We start from the raw sequence: 17,513 nt of genomic DNA on the forward strand, positions 1-17,513 counted from the left end.
AAAATGGTTTTAGTGATGTACCATTTTTTCCATACAAATGATTTGCGAATTAGCATTTTATAAATATACTTTGGATAAGAACGACTTTTCTTATGTAAATAAGTTTCAAAGTATAACCTTTCAGCGTTCAAAAACTATGACTTTATAAAGTTTGAACCCCCAGTTTGTAAGTTTTATATATTTAGTATACAATAAACATTTGAATAGCTCGCTGTTTGCGATTTGCATACGATTAAGAAGTAATATCTAGAAATAAATTTTATTTACTATTAAACTAGTAAACACTCAAAAAATAAAAATAAAATTCATTCTCTTAAAAATAATTTAAGATCATCCCGATATAATTTGTAGTTAATTTCTCAATTCAAGTTATGTTTACTCATGAAAGCTTTAAAAAATTTCAAAAACAAAAAAATTTTAAAAAAGTAAACTACTCGAGTAACAAACAATATTGGCGCAATGTTATTTACAATTTGTAAACTATACAAACAATATTTCGCCATTATTGTTTGCTACTCAGTTAACTACAGTTAATTTTTTGATTAGAAGTTATGTAGCAAAATAGTTACAAAAACAAATGTCCTTGTTTTAATTATCTATGTTATTTTATATATATATATATATATATATATATATATATATATATATATATATATATATATATATATATATATATATATATATATATATATATATATATATATATATATATATATATATATATATATATATATATATATATATATATATATATATATATATAACAAACTAACTCGAGGAAATGGAATTATGAAAAATAATGAAACATTTATGGAATAAAAACTTTTCAGTTTGAATTTTGTTGTTCCATGTTTAATTTTGTTCCAACCTAAGACTAAATTTGTAAGTACCGAATTTGAACAAACTTATAAAATAATTAGGTATATTAAATACAAATGATATTTGATTTAGAACAACATGAAATAATTTGTACTTAAATTATATATTGCATATTGTTTTCCAAATTGCAGTACAGAAATTAATAAAAAATTAATTATTAAATATGGCAAATGCCAGACGTTAGCTTGAGCAATTTATCTACATTATGTAATTTACTATGTTGTACAGCCAAAAGCAAATATAGGACAATTTTGTTTTTAAAAGAAGACATTTTAAAACTAATTATAGGAAGAGCGAAAATAGATATGCGGTTTTATGTTTCCTACAATTAATTGTTATAATTATTATTATACAATTATAATAATTAATTATATTAAATATTATAATTATTATAATTATTTTAGATAATTGTATTAATTAAATTTTCATGTAGACATTGATATCTTTAAATGTTTTTAAGTTACTTGCGTCATAATTTTAATATTCATCTGAGAAAATATTCTCTCTTATTATAGCTTAAATGGCTACAGGCTTAAGTGCTGTTTGTAGACCTTCTACCTCCAATAGCTAAAAATTATCCAAAAACTATTTGAAAAACATGCCTCTTAAGTTAATTTCTGTAGTTTTGTGTTTCATAGTTATGTCTTATATTAGTTAAGTTGGTTATTTATAATAACATTACCCTACTGCCAGTAAAACTAATTTAATGGATACTTTTGTTTCTTGTAATAATGGCAGCGTTTATATTTTGTATCATGCAATAATGTTTGCATCGCAGTATCAACAACAAGCAAACGTTTTTAGTTTATTAAAAGGTGCAATACAGAGTACATCAATATTGTGCAAAATCTCTTCGCGCAATAAAAATTTTGAAAGTTTTGAAAGTAAAAAGTTTTCTAGGTGGCAAAGAAAACTGATCCATGCAGATTACAAAACTTATTATGACAATTTTGTTAATTAAGAGCGCATATGCAGTGTCATTTTACTTTAATATTTGAGTTACTTTGCAATTGACTTATAATTACAGAAGGTAAACAAAAATTTTAACTATTGCAATAACTATAAAAAAATTATGCCTAAAAATACACCAATCAAGTACAAACAAGCTGACGAAGGGTTTAATCACCATTTTAAACCACAATTAAATCTATGCAAAACTATTTGATTCTTATATTTTATAAAAATACTTAAAGTACACCTAGTGGGCAAAGGGATGTCCATGAGACGTCTTGAAGATGTTCGTTTTGGACTAGAAGACGTCTCAATTGGACGAAGGGGAGACAACCAAGAGACGTGCTAATTTAAACGTTTTTCGTCCGTCCCAAAGAGACGTAATATAGACGTAACTAGGACGTCTATGAGATTCTCTATGGAAGTATGTTTGACGTTATTCGAACGTCCTACGGACTAGGAACATCTATGAGACGTCGCATGGACGTTCTTTAGACGTTGTGCCCGCTGTGGGGCATGCTTGGGACATCTTATTTTAGGCTTTATTTTTTTAAAATCCGCGTTTTTACTAATAACTAATCAAGTTACAATTCTCTAGCTACATAGAAAAATAATTATTCATTAAAAACGTCTAATAATTTAAGTAAATTCTCCTAAAGCATGTATAAAGCAAAATATATATATATATATATGTGTGTGTGTGTGTGTGTGTGTGTGTGTGTGTGTGTGTGTGTGTGTGTGTGTGTGTGTGTGTGTGTGTGTGTGTGTATCACGGCTGTTTCAGGCGAGCTTTGCGGCTTCTTGTTATTTTTAGAAAATATTTACGTAAGGAGTGTTACTAAAAGCTTTATAACTTTTATAACATTAGAGATAAATTTGTTCTGTAAAAAGAATAAAAACACCAATAAAATGTTTTATCTGATGACACTTCACAAATATATTAAAAAACTTCTTTAATTTTAGAATAAACGCGTCAAATGATGAACTTTGCTAAATTTTTAGTAACTTGATGTTACTTTTTATCAAAGAAAAATCAGAAAGAATATATTTTCGATATTTATTATTAAATGTACACATTGTTGGGCTATTTTAAAAATAAAAAAGTCTTACTTAAACGTTTAAAGTTAACTAAAACAGATTTATTTTAAGCCAGTAAAGAAAATTGAATTTTCACAAAATACGAAATTGTCTTTAAAGGGGGATAAACTGTTAAATGACTAGTTTTTGAAAATTGATTCTATTAAATAAAACCAGATTTAAATTAAGGAATATTTAGCCTAAAAATTAAAAGCTTAGGCTTTTAAAAAACTTTATATTATGTACACACAGTTCTAATAATAATGAGATTGTTAATAAATAAAGACTCGCCAACTTTAATTTTTTTTTGCGTGTTTAAATATACAAATAAAATTTGAAATTGTTTTTATTCTCATAAAAAACTATTCTATAATCAGTTGGTCCATTGATAAGCTCTTTAAGTAGTATTTCTTTGTACACCCAGTTGATACTATACTCATACTTCATTTTAAACCAGAAGAACGGTTGCTTCATTTGATGCTAGACTTCATTTGATGCTAGACTTATATTCTATTCTTTAACCTAAGCGGAGGTTTTGCTGAGGTAGAATGAACTTCTGAAGATAACAATAGAACTGCCCTACAATATATAAAAGCAATATTACATATAATAAAAAATAATTTAAACAAACATTACAGACATACTTTAACTGAATAAAATTCTTTAATTTATAAATCAAGGATCCATTTTTTTTTATTTTGTTTTAAATCATTTTAAAATATTTAAACTAAATTTGATGACCACAAACAAGACAGACACCTTTTCTATAAAAAGAATTTTCGCCATGCTCCAAACAAACAACACACTTTCTCATCTTAGAGGCTTGAAGCTTCCTATCAGCTTTGCTGTGCAATTCAAAGCGTTTTAAAAGAAGACGCAGCTTCTGGTCCAGATTTCTTACTGAATGCAACTGTCTTAATTCTTTTTTTACGCTGCTATGCAAAGACTCTCTCTCCTCTTCACTCAGCAATCCAATAGTTTTATGTGAATTTACAAATAGTGGCACATTAAAAATGAGTTCATGCATTTTTCGCGTAATGCTTTCTTTTGGAAAGCAAGCATGAAACTCAATAGCAAATAAATTTATATATTGATGAAGGCCAGTAATTTCTGCATTAAAAAGAAATTTTCGCTTAAAAAGAATAGGTTGCAATTTATTAAAAACACTAAACACACTTTTAAATTTATTTTTAGTTGCCTTATCATCAATAACACTATAAAGTTTATAGTAGTTTCTTAAGACTATTTTACAATGATTACCTACAAACACATTACCGTGGAAAGCTTGTCGCTCCACTTTAATATCTTCAAGGGCCTTATTAAGAGACTTCTCATGAGTCTCCATGTTACTTAGTTACCTGCATTTTTAATTTATTTATTTGATCCACATTAGTTTCTTTTTTATAAGTTAAATGGTCAGCTAGACTATTTATTTCCTTATTCCTATTTAAAATTGAAAAATAATTTACATCTGCATATTTTCTTTTTTTGTTTGTTTGTGGAGCTTGTGACAGTTGCATTTTAAAAAATGCTTCGTTTTTTGAAGCGTTAAAATTTTTTATAAAATGTTTTTTTAAGCGTTTTAAATTTTGGCAATCAAAATCAATTGGCATTATATAGCTCATAAAACTAAATAACGCTTTTAAATCAAAGACTAAAATTAAAATTAAAATTACGTGGTTAGTCATTTTATCAACGCTAACTAATCGCCTAACTAATACAAAGTTACACTCTTCTTCCCAACAATCTTCCCATTCGATGTATAGTTTTAATAATTTTCTTTCAGCAGAATACATAATGCTAAATAAATCTCGTAATAAAAATATAATACAATGCAAATAAAATAATATTTATTGACAAATAGATGAACAAGATATAATAGGATTAAACTTATCTGATGTTAGTTGATTACCCTCAAGAGAAAAAAACCGCCTAACTTTGTTTATTTTATAGTTCAAAATTTGTCTCGCTAAAAAAGTTGTTTTCATAAAATTCATGATATTTTTGTTTGGGTCGTAATTGTTAACACGTGATTGTTAAAAAATGTAAACAAAAATTTACGCATAAAACAATAAAAATTTGTTGCTAAACCAGCCAGGTTTGATTACCATATTTTTTAACATAGCTGGAGGTACATAAAATAATTTTTTGATTTTCATTTTTATAAAGAATTGAATTTTCAATAATTTGGTGCATATTACAAAAAAAAATTGATTTACATTGTAAAGTGATAAAATTAAAAATAGAAATGCATTAAAAACTAACTTTTCTAACAAAAATGAGCAACATGCACCAAAAATCAGATAGAATAGACATTTATTGATAAGTGTTCCAAATTTCAACTATCAAACATGTAGCTATGTCAGAATATCTTAGTTGGCCCGAGACAGGTTTTCCGTAAAAATCGTAAAAAATAGAAAAGTGATCCCAAATCTTTAGCAATATTTTAACAATATCCTAATTTAGTCCGTTTAATGGAAATATTTATTTAACAAGAAAGGATAGTTCTTTTATTTTTTTTAAGCAGTAAATTTTAACCGTGATCAACCGGAAATGAAAAGTTATTCTAATATCATTTGATCATTATTTATATACTTTTAAAATTACATTGATACTTTAATATTTAATTTTTGTTTACATTTTTCTTATAAGTGTCTAAATAGAAAATTCCAGAATTCTTTTTTGCTTATTCAGCATATTTTAGTACCAATTGAATTTGTTTCTTTGAATTGGTGGGTTTTCTATGAAAATTTCAGTAATGTCTTATCACATGTTATTTTCAATATTATCATAATAACTTTATTTTTACAGTTATAGTATTTATATGATCAGTTGTTTTTATATGTTCTTGATTTTAATTTTTTTTTTTTTTTAAATATTAGCAAGCTTAACAATAGTTAGAAAAGTATGTAATATTCTCTAACGTGATTTTAATAACAAATATTAGTGTAGCGAAACTTTATTTAACTTTTATTATCGTTAAATTTCTAGAAAAGGATAAAAGAAAAAAGTTGTCAGGTTTTCATTATTATATAAAACGGCTCAAGAAACAGGAATGGCGTGATAAAAACCAAACTAAACTAGTTTTTTAAGTTCAGAAACGTCTTAAAGCTCTAAGAATGATGCTGAGATAAATACTTTGATATGTGAAACCAATTCAAACGAAACCAGAGAATATGAAATTGAGATTGAAGGTGAAAAACTGAGCCAAAACAGAGAATTGAGCAAAATTGAGAAGCCATCGACGGTAAGTCAACTTAAAAACACTGTTCCAGAAAATTTAACTAGCGTGCTCTCTTTTTGTACTTGGAAAAATTTGTGATTGGCTTCAGAATCTTACAAACCAGAATATTCAAGAAATAGTTACGATGGGTTCTCTAAACCGTCAATCAAACAGCTACCCAAAAAAGTCATCAGTAACATCGCAATTTTTTGCAAACCATCCTTATTTGACATAATTATAAACATATAAATGTTTGGAGTTTGCTCCATGTCTGGAAGTTAGCTATCTCAAAGACCAAAAAATGCTTTTGGCGCTCCTGAAACAATTAAAAACAAGTAAGCATAAAATTCTTAGGAATTATTGTGAATGAAAATTTTTCCTGGCTTCCCCAGATAAATTAAATCCAGTCTAAAATTACCAAAACGATTGGCGTTATGTATGAAGTTCGCTCATACCTCAATATGTTAAGTCTTAAATTGATAGATTTTGGACTAATTCACTATTTCATATATTATGCAAACATATCATGGGCAAGTACGTAACCAATAACACTCCAAAAAACTTATAGGCTACAAAAACACGCTCGCCGAATCATATACTCTAAACACAAACAAGAACACGCAAAACCATTTATGAAAGATATGAAAACGATGGATATATTTGAAATAAATACCAATCAGCATCTAATTTTTATGTATAGATATTACAAAAACCTTTTACCAGAAAACTTTAACAACAAGTTTGAAAAAAATCTAAATGAAAATTATAATCTAAGAGCAAATGTAAACAAAAGTTATAAATTGCCTCGGAAATATAATAAATTCTCCGAATATTGTGTATCTTATCGAGGACCCAAAATAAGGAAAGCCTGTCAAAAGGAATATAAATTAATGGTGAAGTCCTTAAGTTCGTTTAAGTTTCAAAAAAAAAAGAAATTTTCAAAATGTGATTATAAGAGAAACTTACATTTCTAGTATTTGTTTGACTATTTTAACAGTTAATTTTTCTTCGTTTGACTATATTTTTTGTTTTCTGTTTGTTTATTTCTATTTAATTGTTTGGACTATTTGAACGGTAACTTTATACCATTACGATATAGTATTTAAGTCTTTATAAAGGAGCTCTATGAAAAGATTGTGATATTGTAATGTTTTCCGTATCTTTGAGCCCCTCTGCTTTAACTTTATTTTAACTATTATGTAATTTTTAGTATTTATTTATGTATTCTCTTCTATTGTAATGTATTAAACGTTCATTGTATAATAATATTTATACCATGTTAAACAGAAAAGAAAATACATACATATATATATATATATATATATATATATATATATATATATATATATATATATATATTCTGAGTCTATATATATATATGTATATATATATACAGAATATATATATATATATATATATATATATATATATATATATATATATATATATACAGAATATATATATATATATATATATATATATATATATATATATATATATATATATATATATATATATATATATATATATATATATATATATATATATATATATATATATTCTGAGTCTTTCTGAGTGGACCTCATTTTCTTAAAATCACATTAATTGATTTAAAATCTAGGCCTTTTTAACTCCTATATATCTAAACTTCCGTTTGTTATTATACTTTATTATTAGCTTAGTTAATAATTAAATTAATTAGATTGCTTGCCAATAAAATTACTAATAAAAACGATTAACTAATTGCATTATTACTTTAATAAATAAAATCTGATTTACTGTTTACATAGCAACAGTGAATTTTTTTTTTTTTTTCTTTTGCATTGAAAACGTTTGCCGTTAAAAGAAAATTTCGTTTTAGATAACATTATAATGTCACTTTAGAGATAACATTGTAAATCGGCTCATCGAACATCAAATTTTTTACACGGGTGTCAGTGATAAAGCAGCTGCTAAAATCGAGTGTAAACAATATGGGTGGTCCTTCAATCTTAGATATAAATTATGTTTTTGATATAAACTATTTTTTTAAATAATTTAAATATTTTTGCGCAAAAAAGAATTCGATACAAAATTTATGCCGAGTAACAAAATTTCATTTTTTTATTTATCTGGTTTTGGTTCATTAGACTTTTATATTATATATTCAGTTTTTAAAGCAAACAAGATAGTTAGGCTCGCCAATGAAATTAAACTTTTGTTTTTATAAAATTTGTTTTTTTAGCACTTGTCTCTTTGAGTCAGCTATCAAAAGCTTTGATACTTTATAGATTAACTGGCAATTCAAAAACGCGCATATACATTTAACTCTTTTAGCGGAATTTTAAAAAAGTCTTTTATTTAAAAAAAGCCTCGTGTCACAGTCTGTAAATTTCAGGGTTAATGCTAAGGTTGGTTCCTAAAAAATTCTTTGAATGTATAAATATAATGGCCGACGACAAGGGTTTCAAAGTGGTGAGGCATAATCGTCAATTTCTTAAAATAGTCCTCTATATCTTGAAATTTTATTAAAAAAAAAAATAAAGGTCCTCTACAAAATCCTGCTGCCCCCTCCTCTTCGGTGTCGTCGGCCCTGCGTACGGTAAAGTCGCAAACATCAAAATCAATAAGTTTTGCCAGAGAGTGATATTTGGTTATTAAGATGGCAATAAAAAAAACCACCAAAAAAAATGTCTTTTCACCGAAAAGAAGAAAGTACTAAAATATACATGCTTTACACGAAGCAACACCAACATTAGGTTTTTATAATATACTTTTTCCATCATTTTTACCATTATTTTAAAACGTTTCTGCAATGAAATCACAAATCAACGGCAATTTCATACATGATAAGATGCAGGGCTGTGAACGTAACGTAACGTGATTTTTTTTTGGCTCTAAACACGTTAATTAGCGTTAATGTTAACGTGATTAAAAATTGACTTCTGTAATCACGTTAACGATGTTATTCACGTTAATAATCACGTTAAAATTCAATACATTGGCAGGGCCGACGACACTGGGGAGGGGGGCTGGGGATTGAACTATTTGAAAGAATATAAAATAAAATACAATAGTAATGAAAATAAAAGTAAACAAAAAAAAGTTTAAAAATGAATGAAAAAGAAAACTTTTGAAGCTTTAGGAAAACTCGGCTAACCAAATTTTTTATTGTTTTTACTTTTTCACATTTTGTTAGTTATTTATTTGATATTATGATTTATTTTATGTTAGTTTTATTTAGTTACGCTGTTATGTAATAATTTATTTGTAGTCCATGTAGTTTTGCTTATATAGTTTTATTATGAAGTTATATTTTATATTACGTAGTGCATGCAGTTTTACTTAGGGGTCGTCCATAAATTACGTCTCGCAATTTTTAACCGTTTTTGACCTCCCTTCCCCAATCGTCACAAACTCGTAACACTTTAGTAGCAAGTTTTGTATGAGTCGTCACAAAATTGCAAACCCCCTCCCCTACTCCTCAGAGCGTGACGTAATTTATGGACGACCCCTTATTATTTGTTGTATATCATTGATTATTCCTATCATGTTACTTTTATAACATGATAGAAAAAAATAATGCAAGTGTTTTTTTTTTATGTTAAACTTTTAAGTAACTTACAAGATGTACAAATGATTGACTGAAATAAACATCATGCAATATTTTTACATAAAAGAAAGTTTGAAAAGCTGATTTTTATATTATCATATGATAAAATAAGCAAACTACATAAAAATAATACAAAAATATGAAAAATTGAAGTTTAATTTAATTTAAATTTAACGCAATGATTCACGTGATTTAACGTGTTAACGTGATAACGTAACATGTTAACGTGATTGCTTAATAACTGAACTTTAACGTAACGTATTAACGTAACGGGACTAATTTTCTAATCACGCTAACAGCCCTGATAAGATGTATAGCCAATGATTGCGATGCCAGTTTTTGTTCAAAGGCGGGTGAGGAAGTTTGAATGAGAAACAAAATTGAAATATTTTTTTATTTTTTCTATTATACTTTATAATTTATTTTTAAATTTTTGACAAAATCATTAACCCTGAAATTTACAACCGTAAGCAATAATAATAACAACAGTTGAAATAATATAATAGCTGCATTCTTAATTTATAAAAAAAGTAGGATCTCAAGAAATATTAACAAAATTTCAATGGTTTTTTTATTAGATAACTGGTCTACTCGAATTATATTAGTTATATTTATATATTTATATATATATATATATATATATATATATATATATATATATATATATATATATATATATATATATATATATATATATATATATATATATATATATATATATATATATATATATATGTATATATATATATATATATATATATATAAATTAGTAAAAAACACTTATCTAACTTTTTTCTTCAACTTGAAGTTTCACTATTGCTGGATCATCAGGAAGAGTTACTGAATCTAACTAAAGATTTATAAAGATTTAACAAAAGTTACTAAATATTTAGTAAATCTTTCTGATTATCCAGCAATAGTGAAAATTCAAGTTGAAGAAAAAAGTTAGATAAGTGTTTTTTACTAATTTATAATTGCTCTGTTCTTTAAGAACATTGAGCACTCTATTTGTAAAATACACTAACATAATTAACATATATATATATATATATATATATATATATATATATATATATATATATATATATATATATATATATATATATATATATATATATATATATATATATATATATATATAATCAATAATATTGATAGGGAACCTGATCATAAAATATATAGTGATTAAACTTTTTCTAATTATTTTGAATGAACAACCAGAATTGCAATACTTCAATTTACTAACTGATTCAAATGGTTACCCAAAACTTACTGACAAGCTCTATTTGTCAACCGTTATTAAATCTCTGGTAAATCTATTGGTAAAATCTATTGGTAAAATGTTATTTTTTGACTAACTACAATAAATTTTTTTATTTATTTATTTTTAATGAAGAAATTTTTTTAAAAGCAGCTTTTTAGAAAAAAAAGGAAATTAAAAATTTTTTTGTATCTGATTTATTTGGTTATCAGACTTTAAATCTTCTATCAAATCAAATGTTTCTTCCCATTTGTAAAATGAAGTTTCCTTTAGTTATAATTTTATATTTAAAAGTTGTCGCTCAACGATAATTTGTGGTAAACAGACGGTTATAACTTCTTTGCAATGAATTGTAAGTTAACTTAAATTTATACTAATCCAATGGAAATGCAATGTATATGCAATGTAAATGCAAATTTCATGTAAATTTCATCTAAATTCCATGTAAATTTTATCTAAATGTAATGGTAATGAGTTGTTCGTGTAATGTTTATGTAATGTAATGTAATGTAAAAAAAATATATATATATGTATATATAATATAAAAGTGCAGTATATAAAAAGTATAAGTAATAAAAATCAGATGATAAAAATTTAATGTAAAATTATAAAGTGACTTTTTTTCCATTCCTTTTCCCTAAATTATCAAGGTTTGTTTTAAATTGTCAAAGCGACAATATAGAATACAAATTCGATATTATCAATTTTCCTTTTTAGAAATAGTTCTTTTAAAAGAAAAGTTTTGTGTCTAATACAATTCTCACCAACAATAAAACCAGTTTCAAGATTAGTATTTTAAACACGTTTTATATTTTTTTATTCTAATCAAATTTAGAACTGGTTTTAATTCCACAAACCCAGTGGTACTTAAAAAAGACGAAAACGCTCAAAAGACGTTAAATAACGTCTCTTTTACGTCTCGTGTCCACACGGGAGCTATTTAAATAAAACAACGTGGCAATCTTGTTTATTAATTCCATTTTGCTCAGAAGAAAACATTATTTTTTGTATTTCCAGGGCCTGTGTAAATTTTTATTCAAACTTTATTTTTTCTATTTTTAATATTTTTTTGTTTTTTTACCAATTGTTAAGATTATCGCAACCTGATTAATAGCGTTTAAACTGTTAAATTTATTTAATTATTACTAGATAATATAACAGTTTTTAACTATAGGTTAATACCATTTATTCGGCATCAAAAATTTCATAATCTTTAACACAGATTATTAATGAAGTTTTGTAACATCTATCGGAAATTAACCCGGTTTCATCAACAATTGAACAAGATCATTTTCTGAATTTTTTATTTTTCTTTGGATTGTCAGCAGCTAACAAACTGGCTCTACTTTTACAGACTAACTTGACTTACAGTGTTACTTACCGTGCTTACCATGTTACCACATGATTACGTTATCAGATCATGGATTGTAGCATCTAATTACAAAATCATTTGTTAATGCTAATTTTGAAATCCTTAAGGTGGCATGGATAAACCCTAATTGAAACTTATTTAGGTCTAACGTACATAGTCATTGAGTAAACATTCATCGTTGATAGCTTACGTCCATGGGCTGGACAAAATATTATAAAAAGTTACTTGATTTGGATGCGTTATATACTATCACAAAAATTAGATTGATCAAATTTATTGTTATTATGACTCAGGGTGCGGATAAAGAATCAAACTTATTGTTATGGTGAAGCATTTTGTAAATGTAACTTTAATACTCCCTGTATTGCAGCAAATGTATCTCTTAGAAGTACATTTATTAGAGTGAAAAAGCGCGTGGTTTATTTGAGTCAAAAACTCAACTTTGACTTACAAAGCTAAACAACTTATCACAATTGAAATGTTTCCTTTGCAGTTAGTTTTGATTAAACTTATAATGTTATACGAGATTTTAAATTTGTGTTGATTTTAAATATAGAATGCAATATACCTATGTACAAATAATGTAAATATATTAAATTTTTGTGTGATTATTTTTCAATGTTTTGGTAAATTAGCTGGTAACCTGCATTCAGATTAAATTTTATTCTTGTATATTTTTAAATATATAAACAAGTTTTTTTATTTGCATTGTATATATTTACAAAGAACACAAAAACATGTTTCAACTAAAAACTTGTTTCGTTTTGCAAGCGAGACTACAGATTTTCGACGTCTCGTGGATAAATCTTTTAAATATAGCGTTCTATATTTTTAGATCGTTATTTAAGCGTAATCTAAATCTTATTGATATTTGGATATACTTTGTTTACATATTTTCCTATTTTGTTGTTCATAGTGGTAAAATCAGTAATATCCTTTTTTTTCCCCTCATTTTCTTCATCATATTGCATACTGCTTAACATGAGAATGAACAACTACCTAAAAGTACCACAAACCGGGCAGTTATAAACAACCAAGGTGAGGAAGGGGGGGGGGACAGGGATGTAGGGACATTTGCCTCCCCCCCCCCCCTCAATAATCTTTCAAATAAATAATGTCGAGAATTGACTGAAAAAATGACTTAAAATAAAAAAAAGGTCCTTAAAACTATTTTGGGGCCTATTAATCTAGCACTGCTCCCCCCCACCCCTTCAATATAATTTTTGTTCTTACGGGTCTGGTTATGAATTTTTGATCACGCAACAATGATTGACAATGATGAAAAGCCTATGCTATTAACTACTTTGTATATATTTTGGTTCAATTTTTTATTTACAATATATTATTAAATGAATTCGCAACGTACATACTTATGTGATTAGGCAGAGGCATCTTTTCAACATTAAAAAAAAAAATTTTCTTGCAAAAATTAGTATAGCAAATTTAATATAAAATAATTTATGAAATTTTGTGCTTATAACTGATAAAGAGATTTTTTTTTTAATGAATTGGTATTTTTAAACTGAAACATTGCAACAAATTCACAGTGTTTCAAAGACAGATACCGAGTCAACTTAGCGGATTTGGTGAACGATTGATGCGACCTCATGCAATGGTGTCTTCCGGTGACGCCACTGGATAATTAAGAACAACAGAACGTTGATATTTGTATGGTACTTCAATTGGGTCGGCACAAGTGCCACATTTAATAAGAGACAGTAAAATTTTCTGAAATTACTGATATTAGAGATGTCAGAGTAAACTATAGCGATATAGGATATTGGCCAAAGTTAACTAGTTCTGAGTTTGTCAGTTTTTGCCTACAGCGGCCATTTTTGTTTTTCCAAAATAAAAAGGAAACTGATTCATATCCAGAATCTAAGCGAATTTATAAAGATCAAAGCAGATTTTTTTGTAACAGTTTTTTTAGTAAACTCATGAAAAACAGTTGTATGATCCTGGCTTTGTTATTTTTTATGCAAAGGAGCAGCATTTTTTTTACCATGCTAATTATTTCCCCATTCAGGAAACATCGCAGCCTTAACATCTGACGCTTGTAAAGGTTGGAAAAACATAGGAAAATGTCTTGTATCCCATGAAGATTCTGATGACCACAAGAAAGCCATGATGATCTAGCTCACACAAAAATTGAATAAGAGCACAATAAATATAGAGTTAAAGAACAAGCTAAAACTGCAAAATATTACTACAATATTTTTGAACGAGTAGTAGCAGCAATAACATTTTTATCTTAAAGAGGTTGGCCACTACAAGGTCATGACGAAAAGTGGGGCTCTCCACACAACGAAAATTTTATAGGTCTCATGGAATTGATTTCAGAACTCAATCCTTTCTTAAAAAAACATCTAACAAAGTGTCAAACTGGGGCAATAAAGTCTACTTACTTATTCCAAATGATATATGAAGAGATAGTGCAGCTCATGGGGAGAAATGTTTAAAAAAAATTATTGAGCAGATAAACAATTTTGATAAAAAATGTTATGAGCAGATAAACAATTTTGATAAAAAAATGTTATACCCTTATTGTAGATTCCATGCCAGACATTGCTCATACAGATCAGCTGGCAATAATACTAAGATACTGTTATAACGGAAAAATATTTGAACGATTTACAGCCTTTTTACAGATGGAAAATTACACCAGTAAGGCACTATTTACAAAAGTTTTTCAGTTTTTAAATCCAGGTCTACTATTGAAAACTTCCGTGTGGAATCGATAACGCGTCAAATATGCGTGACAAATATACAGGCTTACAAGCACAAATAATAAAAATGAATGCATTAGCGAAATTTGCCCCTTAGGCTGCGCATTCTTTAAATTTGGATCGAGTAGAGGCTGTTTGCGTTGTAATGGAAATAACTAAATAATTTGGAATTTATTCAACACATTTACACCTATTTTTCTGCATCCCCCACCGTTGGAAAATTTTGAGTGAAAGAGCATCACTGGGAATTCCATTAAAAATTTAAGCGCCACGTGATGTTTTTCTCATTATGAGTCAGTTCATGTGGTTAAAGTTAGCTGCCAAAAAATACTCGATACTCTTAAATATATATTTGATGAAAGTTCCAAAAAAGAAGAATGTAAATTAGAGGAAAAAGGTTTATATAAAAGATATACGAAGCGGGAAACAACAGTTTTAACTGTAATATGGGAAATAATCTTAGAGCGGTTTAATAAAGTTAACAAAGTACCACAAACTCCTGGTTTAGATATATGTGAAGGATACACTTTACTCCATTCACTGGAGTTATATATAAAATCTTTATGCGAAAATTCCAAGCCGAAATTAAAAGACTTTAAGAGCAAAGCATCCGAAATGAGTTCGGAAGTCGAAGAAAATTTTAGTGATACACATAAAAGAGTAAGAAAAAAAATATATTTAGATGGAGAAAAAAGAAGAGATATTTTTACTGTAGAGGATAAGTTTAGTATAGAGGTATATAAAGTTTTAATAGATAAATTGGGTGCTGAACTTTAAAAATGAAGTGTTGTATATAAGGTTATTGGAGATAAATTTAAATCATTGATAAACAGTCAATTTTAGCATTATTTAGATATGGTATGCTTTAAACAAAATGGTTGTATCACTGCTTCCGAAATGTTGTCAATAATTTTTGAAAAAACTTTTTTGATATATTTCCAAATCTTTATACAATTCTTAAAATTTACATAACAATACCTATAACGAGCTGTGAAACAGAAAGGTCTTTTTTAAAATGGATTTATAAAAAATGAATATAGATCAACAATGTTGAATGAAAGATTAAATAACCTCTCAATTTTGTCTATTGAATGTGATATACTTACTGATATACTATATATGAGATCCATTTCATTTGATAAAGCAATTTGCTAATATGTATCAGTTAAGTGCATAAGAGAGCAATTTTTTTAAATTTGTTGTTATTATAACTACTTATAATTATGATAAAGTCTTTATGTAAATGTTATTTATTAGTTTTAATAGAACTTGATTTTTAAGCTTGTCGCTTCATTTGTTCACAAAACCATCAGGCTATTTCGGATATATAGAAAATTTAGCTTCTGGGGTGCTAGGGTAGGGCCCAAAAAATTCGATCAACCTAGATTCCCAAAAACCACAATCCACCACAGTTTGAGCCAGATTTCTGAAAGAAGATACAGCGAGTCTTGTGGTCGGAACCTTAAATAAAGTACAACGTTAGAAACGTAGAAATGAATGGAAACGTGAGAACATAAATAAGCAACATACGACAATTAGAAGTAACTTAATATGTTAGCCGTAAATAAAATAAAATTCTTAACTTGGTTTTAAAGTTCAGATAAGGAACAGGTTGTTAGTTAAGTAAAAAGATGGAGCAGGTTGCTCTCCGCATAAGGGTGTAAAAACAAGTAAATCGGGGCGGCAAATTTTGTAATTGTATTTTAATATTGAAAGCATTTGTAATTGTAATTGAAAATATTGAAAGTAACCGGAATTTTTAAAAAATAATAAATGTCTGAACTCCACAAAAAATTGAGACTTTAAAGGCGAAATGTTTAAAAATCATTAAATAAAAGATATGTAGCGATTTTTTTTAAAAGTTTTTATGAACTTTTTAAAATATAATTTCAAAGTTAATAAATATTTTTATTCGCGCTTTCATTTTTATTAAAATTTTATATTATCTATGCTTAACTTTGGAAAATTTGTTTTGAAACTTTTAGTAATCCAAAAAGATAGCATTGTATATATGATAAAATGTAATGAAAAAAGTGTACAAGATATTATTCGCATTTCCATTAAGGTTTAGATGCTCTCAAAGGAGAAGCGATATATCTTTTTTTTAAATTCTTTCTTATTTTAAAAAAAAAAAAAAATTGTATTTCTCTATAGCTTTCATTTTATCATCCGTATTCGTGCTAAGCTTTAGAAATAATGAAATGACGCATTCGCTTTTAGGGATATCTTAGTTAGAGGTGTCATTTAAAATAGTATTCTCGAAATCAGAAATCTTTTAATTGTAACTCTAGAGAGTCGAATAAATGCAATTAATTACACGCTGCAATTAATTAACGCAGACTGTTAGACTCCATACAATAGTTATAAATATTTTTATTTTAGTATATTATTATAAATATTTTTATTTTGTTGTTGCTTTAGTTCTATTTTAC

This window comes from Hydra vulgaris, chromosome 01, assembly GCF_038396675.1.
Source record: "Hydra vulgaris chromosome 01, alternate assembly HydraT2T_AEP".
In the NCBI taxonomy this organism is placed as follows: domain Eukaryota; kingdom Metazoa; phylum Cnidaria; class Hydrozoa; order Anthoathecata; family Hydridae; genus Hydra; species Hydra vulgaris.